A 15841-nucleotide genomic window follows, 5' to 3' on the forward strand; every position below is an offset into this window, starting at 1 on the left:
TATTCCCATGAAATCCAACACTAGAACATCCCAATGGGCTTATAGAGTGACTATCATATCAAGAATTTTCTTAATGGACAAAAATAATACATCAATTCATAACATTTATCTAGTCATACATCCCATGCATTAATTAAACAATCATATGTATAAGATCATGTCAACACTTGACTATCATATGGATAACATAATCGCATATATCTAATGTAACTAGTGTCAACAATGTTGATCAAATCATAGAGCATATCATCTAAATAATAAGCATTCATTTAGTCACAAATTCATATCCTACTCATAATCAACTAGAGTGTGTTAATTAGATCATAGATGAGATATACATTAAAATTTACTCATTATGAATATAGTCGTAACATGCATCATATGCAAATTTAAATTTTATAAATCACAATATTATGCCATCATAGTATACAAACATTCTAGTTTAAAAGTAATAGTTGATATTCTTAAACTTTCATGTATATGCACAAATCCATGAACAACATAGGCATTGTCATCTCAAATGTACTTATCTATAAAAATCAGCAATTGATAAAGGTGAATATATGTCCATGGAAATATCATGTAATGTATCCATTGATTATCTAATGTAGTGTTATGTAAAATATAACACATAAGTTAGCTCACACTATAAAAGTATGAGTAATCAAAGTAGGATAAAGGATTAAACAACAATTAATTGCATAGTGTGAATTTTCTCAATAACAATCATAACAAAATCTCAAGGTAGCATAAACATATGCCAATGTTGGCCACACATCACATAAGTGCAAGTCATAGATATGTAGGTACTCAAGCATGTCATGCCTTTTTCATAAGGCATAAAATTTGGGGTATCACATACACCCACTCTTGAAGAATATTTTTCCTAAAATTATAATCAACAAAACTAAAAATTCATATATACATAATTGTTATTCCCCCCCTTGATTAAGAATCTCATATTTACAACGGTTTACAAAGCATGCAAACTATTGAAATCAATGAAAGAAAATAATAATGTGCCTAAGACGGTAATTCTTCACAACACTTAAGATATTTCATTACCTCAAAGTCTTCTAAGCATTTTAGATGCCACTCTAACATCTAATCAATAATTGTTTTGATATCCAAGAACAATTATTTAATCATAAATTAAATAGACAAATATTAGTGTCACACCCATTTAATATAATTAAATAATCATTAATTACCTACTGTATTAGGAAAAAATAATATCATTAGAGTGCTCAAGAAAATTCATCTAAAACCCCATTACAAATCGTTAACCAAATCCAATATCCATTCAATCACAAATCAAGAACCTAGGGTTTCCTTAGTCTGCCTTTTTTGTAGTGATCTGAATGGGTTTAGCTATCTCATCCTGTGGGTTTTGGTTTTAAGAATAAATATTCTCTCTATACCTATGCATGAAGAAAGAGCTACATAAAATAAGCTCTCTATTGAAGTTCTGAGCATAGTCATCTTGCAAGGTAAATAGTCTCCTTAAAGGAAGGAGTTGAGATCTCCTGTTGGCTTTGTCACAAGAATACTACCCTATGCATTAGTTTTGTACATTCTAAAGTCAAGAAGATACCTAGATCAAATCTAGGACTTTGAGAAAGTGTATTAACCTAGCATCAATCTCCATGGTTCATAATAGTATTCCCTGACCTATGGAAGTTATATAAATCTTTGTGGTATGAGATCCTACGATTTGTGCATCCTACAATGATAACCCTAGGCCGAATATATGGAGCTATACAAAATAAATTTCTTGGTGATCTATCAAGCCCTAATTGTAGAGATTAGGCTACATATGTAGCCTAAACATAGGTCCAATAAAAGTGGAAACATATGCCTTTACCCTTCAACCAAGAGCCAAGAGCCTTTTTCACTAGGAACGAGGGGTCTATCCTTACTCAATGAAGAAGGTCAAATAGATACCTCATAAGGTTTGCATCTATCATCATGTTATTAGTCATTGTTGTTGGGTAATGATGTCTTGAATATGTGCTCTAAACACATTCAAATGACATAACCTATATAATCATGGCGACTACCATTCCAAATATTAGAGAGGTGGTATCTGAGTCCACAAATCCAATACTTCACCACCATAAATTAAATTGGAGGGATGGGCTCCAAACCAAAATCACAAAGACAAATGTATGAATGTCTTAAGTATGGGTATCATTTCAATGGGTATGGTAAGATGGATCTTAATTTATGACTACTATCTATATGTTATATATTTTAATGTGACACATATATTATGAATTTCTTTTATCTAAAAAATTGTTGGTTTTTAGAAGCCCAAAAGGCAAGATTAAGGAGAAATTTTGTTGAAGCTGTAAGTCCTTCTTCCCTAGCTCTTCTTGGCACCTCAGCATGTATTTCAAGAGCTCAGTCTCCCTCTTTTTTTTCAAATTTATAAAAGCAACCGAATTTGTCAAAAAACAAAAAAAAAATATATAAGAAATGAATTTAAAAAATACTTATTTAACATCTAACATGTAATGCCTACACATCTACCCTATACTGGATTGTAAAGAGCCTCTGGGTGCAAAAATAAAAATTAAATAAAAATTAAGAATTATAATTATAACTATTTATAATTAATAATTAAACCAACCTAGATCCATCTTAACTCTAGATATACCAAGCGTCGAGAGGGATTAAATCTTTTGAGGTGGAAACCTCTTTTAGATTGAAAACAGATTTGATCCCTCTTGACACTTGGTAGATCTGGAGTTAAGATGGATCTAAGCTAGTTACCATAAATTTTAGTCACTCCTCGGTGTAGGAATGTCTCTTTTCCTTGATGTATATTTACTCTTGTTTGGTACCCAATTTTTTGTTATATTATTTCATGATGGTGTTGTTTTCTCTTTGGCAGTTTCCATCCTCAACTCTATATTCCTCCTATACGCTGCTTTTACTTGATGATCAAAGGAATTACACATTACTTCATGTTTACCTTGACATCAATATTCATATTCATTTCTTCACTCACTTATCCTTTGATCATATCTACCGCCGCAGGAACTAGCAAGATGACTCCTGAATCGCTTTCTAAAGATGACTTGGGAATGGATGGGGGCAGTGGAAAAGTTAGTCCTTAAATAAGGCAACAACACAAAATCTCTTCTCAACCTTTGGTCATGAATTTATTTTATTATCACAAAATATGAAAAACATATAACATGTTTTTTTGTTTTTTTTTTGTTTTATTTTAAACCATGGGTTGTATATATATTTTTCGTCCTCTTGGGCCTTCAAGCACATATAAAGACAATTTATGTTCCTTTTTGTAAATATCCTAATGGTTTTTTTGGATATATCAGTCATATGAATGTAGATGCAAATTTTTATGGCATGGCATAGATACATAGTGGATAGGTTTTGAACGAAAAAATTAGGGTCCATTTTTGTTATCTAAAAAGAGATAGATGACATCCAATATGGTTTCCAATTGTAACACCATGGAAAATTTTAGGGGCGAATGTTCGCCCTTAGGTGAAATGAAGGCGTTTTAACCTTATTTTAAGGGAGAGGGTAAAAAGGTAAATTTAGTCCTTGAAATTAGGAGTTACAATTCGCCCTAATTTTCAAGAATAGGTTTTATTTAAGTGAATCCTATGTGCCGAATACCATATTTATAAAAGACGTATGGTAAATTAATAAAAATATAAATAAATGAGAGGTATGGTAAATAAATAAAACATTTTTTATATTTACTCCATAAGTCACCTTATATACATGCAAGGGTGTAAACAAATAAAAATATAAATAAAGTGGAGGTATGGTAAATAAATAAAACCTCTTTTTATACATACTCAAAAGGTATGGTAAATAAATAAAAATATAAATAAACTAGACATATGGTAAATAAATAAAACCTGTTTTTATATTTATTCCATAACCCTCTTTCTATTTATGAAGACTCAAAAAAGAGCTTTTATTTAAGTGAATCCTATGGGACAAATACCATAAAGAGGTATGGTAAATTAATAAAAATATAAATAAACAAGAGGTACGGTAAACAAATAAAACATTCTTTTTCTATTTACTCCATAAGTCACCTTATATTTATGAACACTCAATAAATGCGTTATATTTAGTTGAAACCTACAAGCAAAATACTATGGGCCAAATACCATGGGCTAGATTATTATTAATACCATGCAAAAAAACATTATTAACCGTATTAATAAAAATAAAAATGGCACATGGTATTGACCCATGGTATTCACGTGGAATGTGGAATGTAGCGTATTTAAATGGGGGAATTAACACAACACAGATCCATCTTTAGTCTGGATCTACTAAGCCCCAAGAGGGATCAAATATTGTGATATGCATACTAGCATAGAGTGAAAAACCATTTGATCCCTCTCGGGGCTTGGTGGATCAAGAGTAAAAATGGATGTTGTAATTTAATGTATGTTAAAGATTTTAACTTGGTTAAAATTAAAAATAAAATAAAAATCAATTATTAATTTTAGTAATTTTTAAGCTCCAGGTTTATGATAACCCATGGTAATACCATGGTATTCATGTGAGCATAGACTATTTAAAGGGGAAATTTTGTCACATTATATCCATATTAATTATGGGTCTACCAAGTTGTTAGAGGGATAAATAGATTTCATCCCCCTAAGAGTGGTAGATGTGGAGTTAAGATGGATATAGGTTGGTTTTATGATAATGAAGATATTAAATAGACTTAGGAAATTATATTGTATAAACATCTTAAGGTGAATGGTTAAAGCTACATTTAGTCACTTCACAAAATTTAGTAAAAAATACCAATATATCCATTAATATTGGTTTCTAACTTTTTCTGATTTAACAAAAAAAATTCAAAACAATGAAACCTTATCACTCTTTCTGCATCTCCCTGGCAAAAGATTTCTCACCATTTTTCAAACATTCTCAATATGATATCTTCATGAAAAAGTTTAGGTACTGATGTTGGATTAGTTGTGTGAAAAACAAGTTGGTTTGTACAATCTTTCATCTTCTGTGATATTCTTAGTTTGTCCTAATGATCTGTAGGGGTTGGAGCCACTGCACCATACTTCCCTAAAAGGTAGAGATTGTTCACCAAAAAGGAAATTAATCTACATGTTACAACGCAATGTTAAAAGGTGGATATTGTTCACCAAGAGGGTAGTGAATTATGATAATAAGCAATTTAGATTGGGAGAGATGTAATTAAATTTTATTATTTAATTGAAGATTTCCAATTAAAATAATAATAAATATACATTTATATATTCATATATTGATTGGAAGGATTCTCAAAATGGTCACTTCTTTCAATTAGATCCCCTTCAAGCTTTTGGGATACCTAATACTTTCTTATATAATATAGTTCGGGCTTGCCACTTGTTGCGTGTTGGGGTAAACAAACTTGATGTGTTTTTTTTATCTAGCAGTTGGAGTCTATGCAATAAGAAAGAAATTTGATAACTTGAAAAAACTGGTAGCTTGACAAAAGTTGTAGAGAAAAGATTAATCTCTCCTACCTTGATAGAACTCATTGTCAATATCAACACCTACAAGAACTTTGTTGTGGAATATTATCAAAACTAATAGAAGGATATGAAAGAGTGTATTGTAAGAACCTTGACAAACATGGCCACTGAAACTTGGAACATTGTTTGTAGGAAGAGAAAATTATGTTTCTTTTCTCCAAACATGTATGTTAGTATATTACAGTTTAATGAATATGTTTTCTTATTATCATATATGGTTTCATACTTTAACAAAACATTCACCAAGACTTCATAGTGTTTTATTATTGAGTAAAAAATTTGCCAAGATCTTACAAGATTTTATAATTCAGTAAAAGATTCTCCATCATTGTACAAGATAATATAATATGGGGAGAGATTCACCAAAAAAATTATATATACATATTATATTATTGATAAAATCGCCTCCCATTTTTCCTATGTATCATAGGGATTAGCCCATTTATTATACATATAAATTTAGGGTGGTTCTTAAAATTTTCCCTGTGTAACACCCCTAGCTATGTGAAAAATTACTACAGTTATTGAGTTTAATTTTATGTTTCACTGCATTAAATTATTAATTTGTGTTGTTAAATATAACAATGACTGAGGCTAGAAGGCCAGTGTACATTTGGTTACCTCATTAATGGATAATTAGGAATTTAGATATGTTAATTAAAATAAATTTGTTTCCAATAGTTAAAAGAAACAATAATCAAGAAATAGTTACCATCTACCCTGGAAAAGGAAATATAGAGGTGGAAAGTATCTAGTGAGGGCTTCCAGAGCTGGGTGGAATAAACCAGTGGGAAAAACACTCAAGAATAGTCTGGAAAGGTACAAGACTTGAGGATACACAATGGAGTCCTGAGGCCCAAGGTACCCGACTGTATTTGGATATACATTTATTGACTGTAAGGAAATGAAAGTGCTCAGGGGAGAGTCTGGACATAATTGCCAAACTCGTGGCTGGGAGGAGAGGCTTTCTAGATAGAATCATGTTATATGTTCACAAGAAGTAGATAGATAAGTAAAATAGAATGCTTTCAGAAATGATAATGAAGTCTAGAAATTATTTGTTAAAGTACTAGAACAATTTAAGGAACAACTTCTTGGAAATTATATCCAAACAGAAATAGAATTGAAGATGTTAGATCAGGCATAAATAGTAAAACACTACAGTAAGGCTTAACATTAACTAATAAATATAAGCATTGCATAACGAATGTATTTTTCCCTTGTATTAATTAGTTACTGTACATAAAGTTAAAACTATAGAAACCCTTTTCATTAACCTGTGTGAACAGTTCCTTGGATAGATTATTACGAGAGCAAAGAACGATATTAATAACAACAGTTTCGGGGTTTTTGGACTGATAACTTAAGAAACCAGGCCTAACACTTATTAATTGATTGTCTAACTATCTATATAGTTGTTGCTCGAATAGAAGAAAACAAGAATAAATCATGCGGTAATTCAAAGGCAAGAAAAATAATGGCGAACCATACAAATTATACAAGATTTTCCATTCTTTTAAAGAAAGTATAAACATGTCCATTGGCAGTAGCAACCGCATAATTTAAGCACACTGCAAGAAGTAGCAGAACAATAAGAAGGTGCCAATATTAAATCAACAGTAAGACTATTAATTACTAGTAGAGAAACCTTGTTTCTTGCATAAGTTCTCAAAAAAATGAAAATACAAATATATATATATATATATATATATATATAGATATATATATACATATATATATATATATATATATATATATATATATATATATATATATATATATATATATATATATATATATATATATATATATATATATCTATATATATATATATATATATAAGTCTGGAACTCTTGCTACAGTCAAACACTTGTACATGCTGAGTAAACTCCAAACTCAACCTTATACAAAGTTTAAATAAAAATCAGGGATTCAGTAAGCTCCAGGCATAAGCCTCAGTCATCGAGCAAACCATATGCTTAACACTTCACAACGGAATCAAGTATGGAACCAAAAACAAACTTTCCAACCTGAAAGCAACCGAAGTAGACAAGCCTTGAGGACTTTGACATGTTGGAAATAATACTGAGAGGGGGGGTGAATCAGTATTATCAAGTTCTTTTAATAAATCTTCCTTATTTATTCTTTGAATTATTTTTGCATGTCAGTACCATAAAATAATGAGCATGAACAAAGAAAACAGATAGTCACACCAAAGAACACAAGATGTAAGGTGGAAACCCAATGTGGGTGAAAACCACCTACTGCAATATGTCTCTATCTTCTTTCAAATTAGAAACTCCTTTTACAATGGTTTTGTACTGGTGCAGTCCTTTACCAGTACGCAGGCTGCAACCTGCAGAGAGCTACAACTCTCTCTCGTTTTCCAGTCTCTCCTGGAAGGGAGCTACAACCCCCTACTTCTTTTCTTTCAAGGACCACTTTTCATAAATTTTCAAACTGGATCCAAGAACATCAAAAACCCATCAACTACACTTGCATCATCAATCTTTGATTTCACCAAAGCCAACCCGCATACAGATCTGCAAATATTTCCTTATAACTTTGCAGTTGTTACATCAGACATACCCAGATCATAACATGTGTAAAATAAAACATGCATCAATAATTCAGACCTAGATTATTAGATTTATAGATCAAGCGTATGCCACATATCACAGATCAAAATCATATAGAGATACCACCATTCCAGCCTTAAGATTTTGACCCATCAATAGAACTTATCCTTCTCCTTACGCTCAGGTTCCTTCTTCATTCAGATCCAGATCTGCACCAAAACCCAATCACAATATTCCAGATCTAGCACTTTATCAGATATTCGATAATTCAGAAGATGCTTTGCCAAATGATCTCCTTCCTCTTTTGTAGTCTTAGGCCTTTCACAATACCACGGGCCAAAACCATAGGATCAAAAACTGTCGGACTAATACCATGAACCAACCATGAAATTGCATGAGATCAACACTTTTGACGAGGTACCATGGTCCAAAACCATAGGTTCAAATACCAAGGACTAACTACCATGGACCAAAGGTAAGTTCTCCAACATATACGTGCTTTTCCTTGCATGAAAGTGCGTACCATGGTCCAAAACCATAGGTTCAAATACCAAGGACTAACTACCATGGACCAAAGGTAAGTTCTCCAACATATACACGCTTTTCCTCATAGGTTCAAATACCAAGGACTAACTACCATGGACCAAAGGTAAGTTCTCCAACATATACGCACTTTTCCTCATAGGTTCAAATACCAAGGACTAACTACCATGGACCAAAGGTAAGTTCTCCAACATATACGCGCTTTTCCTTGCATTAAAGTGCGTGAACTTTTTCTCTACATGAAATAAACTTTTCTCTGCATAAAAGTGCGTGAAATTTTCTCTACATGAAATAAACTTTTCTCTGCATAAAAGTGCGTGAACTTTTCTCTACATGAAATAAACTTTTCTCTGCATATAAGTGCGTGAACTTTTCTCTACACTATAATTTATTATCTGAGATGAGTGGGTTGCCATCAAGTACAACATATGTATCATAATGCCAACAATCTCCCCCTTTGGACTTGATGGCGGGGACTTGATGGCAACAACAACCAATCACTCTCCCCCTTTGACATCAAGGGCAAAGGGTTATGCTCCCCCTAAGAACATGCTCCCCCTGACTATAAACCAGATCTGCAAAGAAGAACCATAATCCATGACCATGAAAGAGATAGAGACGTATTGCAGCAATATTCAGACCAAAATCCATGATCTCCTTCTGTACTTCCTCCATAATGCCAACAATGCATGATATGCTCCCCCTGAACCTGTGCCATTCGATCTTTGACCAATCCGCAACCCAGCACATGTACGCATATACTTCAGATGAACCTTGCGTACAACCAACAATCAGAAGAGATTCAACAACAAGATGATGCATCAACAACCCCCAGCTTTTGCCTGAGGTATTCAAATGTCTCCCTAGGCAATGGTTTGGTGAGTATATCAGCAACCTGTTCCTTAGAAGGAACATACTCCAACTTGACCTTTTGTTCAAGCACTTGTTCCCGGAGAAAGTGATACTTGATTGGTATGTGCTTGGTTTTTGAATGCATGACTGGGTTCTTTGAAATGCTGATTGCACTTGTATTATCACATAAGATGGAGATGGGTGGTGTACAAGTGATTTGAAAATCCTACAAGGTCTGCATCATCCAAAGGAGTTGAGTGCAGCAAGATGTAGCAACAACATATTCTGCTTCAGCTGTAGACAAGGCAACCGAACTCTGTTTCTTGCTGAACCAAGATACTAATCTGGAACCCATAAAGAATGCACCACCACTTGTGCTTTTCCTGTCATCCATGCTTCCGGCCCAATCTGCATCTGTATAAGCATGAAGTGTGAGATCTGTATCTCTAGGATACTATAAGCCATAGTTTTGAGTCCCTTGAAGATATTTGAAGATTCTCTTTACTGCCTGAAGATGAGTTTCCTTTGGATTTGCCTGAAATCTTCCAACTATTCCCACTGCATGCATGATGTCTGGTCGGGTACCTGTCAAATAAAGTAGACTTCCAATCATAGATCTGTAAGTTGGTTGATGCACTGCTGCTGATTCATCATTTGCACTGAGGTTACATCCTGTGACCATGGGTGTACATACTGGTTTTGCTTCTTCCATACCATATTTCTTCAAAATCTGCTTGAGATACTTGGTTTGAGACAAGAAGATCCCTCCTTCATTTTTTTGGATTTGCAAACCAAGAAAATATGTCAGTTCTCCCATCAAGGACATTTCGAATTCTTTCTGCATCACCAAGGCAAAGCTTTGACTCATAGCTTCTTCATTGCTGCCAAAGATAATGTCATCTACATACACAACAAGTATCAGCAATTTGTCATTTTCAACTTTTATATAAAGATTGTTGTCTGCTGATCCTTTTGAAAAACCTTGTTGATGAAGATATTTGTCCAAACGATAGTACCAAGCCCTTGGAGCTTGTTTGAGGCCATAGAGAGCCTTTTTCAATCTGCATACAAGATTTGGATCATTTCCAAGAATGAAACCATCTGGCTGCTCAATGTATACTTCTTCTTCCAAGTCTCCATTCAGAAAGGCTGATTTCACGTCCATTTGAAATACTTTGAAGTTTTGAAAGCTTGAGAGAGCAAGGAACATTCGGATGGCCTCAAGTCTTGCAACAGGAGCAAAAGTTTCTTCAAAATCTATTCCTTCTTGCTGCGCATACCCTTTACAAACAAGTCTGGCCTTGTTTCTAATTACTTCTCCATTTTCATTCAATTTATTTTTGAAGACCCATTTTGTTCCTATAACATTCTTATCCTTTGGTCTAGGAACCAGCTCCCAAGTGTTGTTCTTTTCGATCTGCTCAAGTTCTTCATCCATTGCTTCGACCCAACATTCATCTTTGCATGCCTCTTTCACATTTTGTGGTTCAGTGGAAGAGAGTAATGCCAAATAGCTTGAAGCTTCTGCAATTGTTCTTCTTGTTTGTACACCTGCTTCTTTCTGTCCCAAAATCTGAGATTCTGGATGATTCTTCTGAACATATCTGGATGGAGTCTTCTCTTCTATCCTTATCTACTCCTCTGGTTCTTCTTGAGGTTCTTCTTCTTCATCATTCTGTCTTCGAGGATGGCCTTCATCTTCTTCGATATCTTCATGATTTACTTGCCTAGGAATGTATCCCTTCTCATCAACCACTACATCAATGCTGTCAACAATTCTTCCAAGTCTTTTATTATAGCACTTGTATGCTTTGCTGTGTGGAGAATAACCAAGAAGGATGCCTTCATCTGCTCTAGGTTCAAGTTTGCCAAGTTGCTCATCAGTATTTTTAATATAGCATTTGCTCCCAAAGATTTTGAAGTGCTTTACCGAAGGAGTCTCACCATACTAGAGCTCATGAAGGGTTTGAGTGCTGTTCACTCGGACATTTGTTTTGTTGAGAATAATAACCGCAGCATGTGCTGCTTCACCCCAGAAAGTTGCGGGAGTTCCAGATTCATTAAGCATAGCACGAGCCATTTGTTGGACAGTTCTGTTCATTCTTTCCACCACTCCATTTTGTTGAGGAGTTCTAGCTGTAGAGAATTCTCTTCTTATCCCATGTTCTTCACAGAAATCGAAAAATTCATTTGAGGTAAACTCCCCACCTCTGTCGGATCTAAGACACTTAATTTTGTATCCTGATTCATTTTCAACCAAGGCTTTAAAGGATTTGAATTTTTCGAATGCTTCATCTTTGTGCTTCATAAGTCCTAACCAGACAAACCTGGAGAAATCGTCAATGAATAATATCAAGTATTCTTCTCCTCGAGGTGTCCTTTTCCTGAATGGACCACATGTATCTGTATGCACTAGCTCAATAGGCATGCTAGCTGATCCTTCCTTTTCCGGAAAGGTAGTTCTGGTTTGCTTTCCAAACTGACATGATTTGCATATGGTGTTGTCTAGAACTTTGATATCTGGAAGACCACGAACTGCCTGATATTTGCATGCTTTCCTTATTTGTGAAAAGCTTAGATGCCCCAACCTCCGGTGCCATAACCAGTGCTCATCATCCTTGCTCAGATAGCATTGTTGTTGTCCTTCTTCAAATATGTATAGATTATTTGGAGTTCTTTTACCTTTGATCACAGTTTTACCTGTATCAAGATCACGAACAAGACATCCATTTGATCTGAATATCACCTTGGTTCTTTGATCACACATCTTGCTGACACTTAGAAGATTATGTTTCAATCCATCAACATACAAAACATTTCCAGCTTTGACCTTTTCTTTTAACTGAGCAGTGCCTTTTCCTTTTATAGTTGCAGGAGTATCATTTCCAAAAGAAACTTTCTTTCCTTTTTCTAGAGCAGAATATGATTCAAGTTTTTCTTTATCACCTGTCATATGCTTCGAACATCCACTGTCAATGTACCATAGATTTTCCTGTCCCTCTGCATAAAATGCTATCCCACATCTTTCTGTTTGTGGTTCCTTTATTCTCCATGTTTTGGTGCTTGAGGCTTGTTCCTTTGTCTGCTGAAACCTGCTCCTGCATTCAGAATCTTCATGACCAAAGCTATTGCAAATAGAACATTCAACTTCATTTTCAAGAACCGAAAAGTTGTTAAAGGTCCTTTCTGTAATCCCGGTCATACTTCTTTGTTTTTGAGCTTCTCTAGTCATGATCGTTTTATATGCAACACATTGAGCTGCTTTGTGACCAAAGTTATGGCAAGAAAAGCATTGTCCATTGAAGAAATTTCTGCGGTTATCAAATCTTCCGGCCAAACAATTGTAATTTCTATTGTCATTCATTCTTGAAGCAAATTAAGAGGATTTTACCTGTGGCTGGCTGTAGCTTTTTTTCATCCTTAAGACAGATTGCCCCTGATTTGCCTGATAGTCTTTGTTTGTAATTGGTCCCTGCTTTACTTGGTGATCTCCATTGTGCTTTTGCTCATTCCTTCTTGCTGCATCAAGATAACTCTTTGAGGTGGATGCTTGAGAAGTTTCTCCATTATAGCCTAGACCTATCTTGTTTAGAGGAGAGCGCTGTACATTGATGATCTCATCCAGAGTTTCAGATCCTTTGACAAACTTAAGATTAATAGCCTTTGTTTTCTCAATCTCTTTTCTAAGACCAACAATTTCGCCTTCTAAATTTTCAAGATATTTTTCTTTTTCATCAATTTGAAGTTGTAGAGTATCAATGATCCTATTCTTTTCTTCTATACATGTCTTGAGTCTAGAAATTTCTTCACAAAAGCTATCCACATCTATAGCATCCATGTAATCATCATCTTCAAATGCCATTAAGAGTTTATAGTCATTTCCTCGTTCATCTTCGTCACTATTTGATAAACCATCACTATCTTCATTAGTGTAGTAGCTTTTCTTATTTGCAATCTGTTTCTTGTTCCATCTAGTAGGTTCCTTTCCTTTATCCTTATGAGGACATTTTGCAGCATAATGACCTACTCTTCCACAAGCAAAGCATTTAAAAGGTAACTTAACTCTGAACCTTCCAGTTCCCCTTTGAAGATTTCTAACAAAATTTGATTCTTCTTCTTCTTCTTTTGGCACGTGACTTGCTTCATAATAGTCTCCTTTGCCTGAAGCCTTGAAAGCAGCTTCTCTTCTATCTGATGGACCTCCCTTTCTCATTTCATAAGCAGTTAGAATTCCATGTAGCTGAGACATAGTAAGAATTCGTAGATTTTCCTTTTCTTCTATTGCAGACACTTCAGATTCAAACTTGGGGGACAATGATCTTAGAACTTTTTCAACCACAATAGCCTCTTTTATTTCTTCACCCAAGTTTTTCATGCAATTAACAATCTCATCTACCCGAAGGAAATAGTTAGCCACACTTTCATCATTATACATTCTGAGATTCTCATACTGAATCCTGAGGGTTTGAAGTTTAGCATGCTTTACTTGTTCATCTCCTTCATAGCTCAAGACAATCTTGTCCCATATTTCTTTTCCGGATTTATATTGCATAACCTTCACGAATTATGTTTGAGATAAGCATCCCAGCAGAGTATTGACTGCTTTAGCATTTGTTTCATATTTCTTCTTTTCGGCCGTATCTGTAGGAGTAGCTGAAGGAAAAGTGTAGCCTGTATCTATGATATCCCAAACTTCTGTACCAAGAGATTGAAGATAGGCAGTAACTCTTACCTTCCAATAATTGAAGTTTGTCCCATCAAAAATTGGTGGCCTGATTGATGCTTCCCTCTCGTAGTTGCTCATGATGAATGATCTTCCTTCAAGCGATCAAGCTTCTCTGAAGGACCTGCTCTGATACCAATTGTTGGAAATAATACTGAGAGGGGGGGTGAATCAGTATTATCAAGTTCTTTTAATAAATCTTCCTTATTTATTCTTTGAATTATTTTTGCATGTCAGTACCATAAAATAATGAGCATGAACAAAGAAAACAGATAGTCACACCAAAGAACACAAGATGTAAGGTGGAAACCCAATGTGGGTGAAAACCACCTACTGCAATATGTCTCTATCTTCTTTCAAATTAGAAACTTCTTTTACAATGGTTTTGTACTGGTGCAGTCCTTTACCAGTATGCAGGCTGCAACCTGCAGAGAGCTACAACTCTCTCTCGTTTTCCAGTCTCTCCTGGAAGGGAGCTACAACCCCCTACTTCTTTTCTTTCAAGGACCACTTTTCATAAATTTTCAAACTGGATCCAAGAACATCAAAAACCCATCAACTACACTTGCATCATCAATCTCTGATTTCACCAAAGCCAACCCGCATACAGATCTGCAAATATTTCCTTATAACTTTGCAGTTGTTACATCAGACATACCCAGATCATAACATGTGTAAAATAAAACATGCATCAATAATTCAGACCCAGATTATTAGATTTATAGATCAAGCGTATGCCACATATCACAGATCAAAATCATATAGAGATACCACTATTCCAGCCTTAAGATTTTGACCCATCAATAGAACTTATCCTTCTCCTTACGCTCAGGTTCCTTCTTCATTCAGATCCAGATCTGCACCAAAACCCAATCACAATATTCCAGATATAGCACTTTATCAGATATTCGATAATTCAGAAGATGCTTTGCCAAATGATCTCCTTCCTCTTTTATAGTCTTAGGCCTTTCACAATACCACGGGCCAAAACCATAGGATCAAAAACTGTCGGACTACTACCATGAACCAACCATGAAATTGCGTGAGATCAACACTTTTGACGAGGTACCATGGTTCAAAACCATAGGTTCAAATACCAAGGACTAACTACCATGGACCAAAGGTAAGTTCTCCAACATATACGCGCTTTTCCTTGCATGAAAGTGCGTACCATGGTCCAAAACCATAGGTTCAAATACTAAGGACTAACTACCATGGACCAAAGGTAAGTTCTCCAACATATACACGCTTTTCCTCATAGGTTCAAATACCAAGGACTAACTACCATGGACCAAAGGTAAGTTCTCCAACATATACGCGCTTTTCCTCATAGGTTCAAATACCAAGGACTAACTACCATGGACCAAAGGTAAGTTCTCCAACATATACGCGCTTTTCCTTGCATGAAAGTGCGTGAACTTTTTCTCTACATGAAATAAACTTTTCTCTGCATAAAAGTGCGTGAACTTTTCTCTACATGAAATAAACTTTTCTCTGCATAAAAGTGCGTGAACTTTTCTCTACATGAAATAAACTTTTCTCTGCATATAAGTGCGTGAACTTTTCTCTACACTATAATTTATTATTTGAGATGAGTGGGTTGC

Source organism: Pinus tabuliformis, chromosome 4_1 (assembly GCF_031772625.1).
Source record: "Pinus tabuliformis cultivar Carrire ecotype Pingquan chromosome 4_1, CPIR1, whole genome shotgun sequence".
Classification (NCBI taxonomy): domain Eukaryota; kingdom Viridiplantae; phylum Streptophyta; class Pinopsida; order Pinales; family Pinaceae; genus Pinus; species Pinus tabuliformis.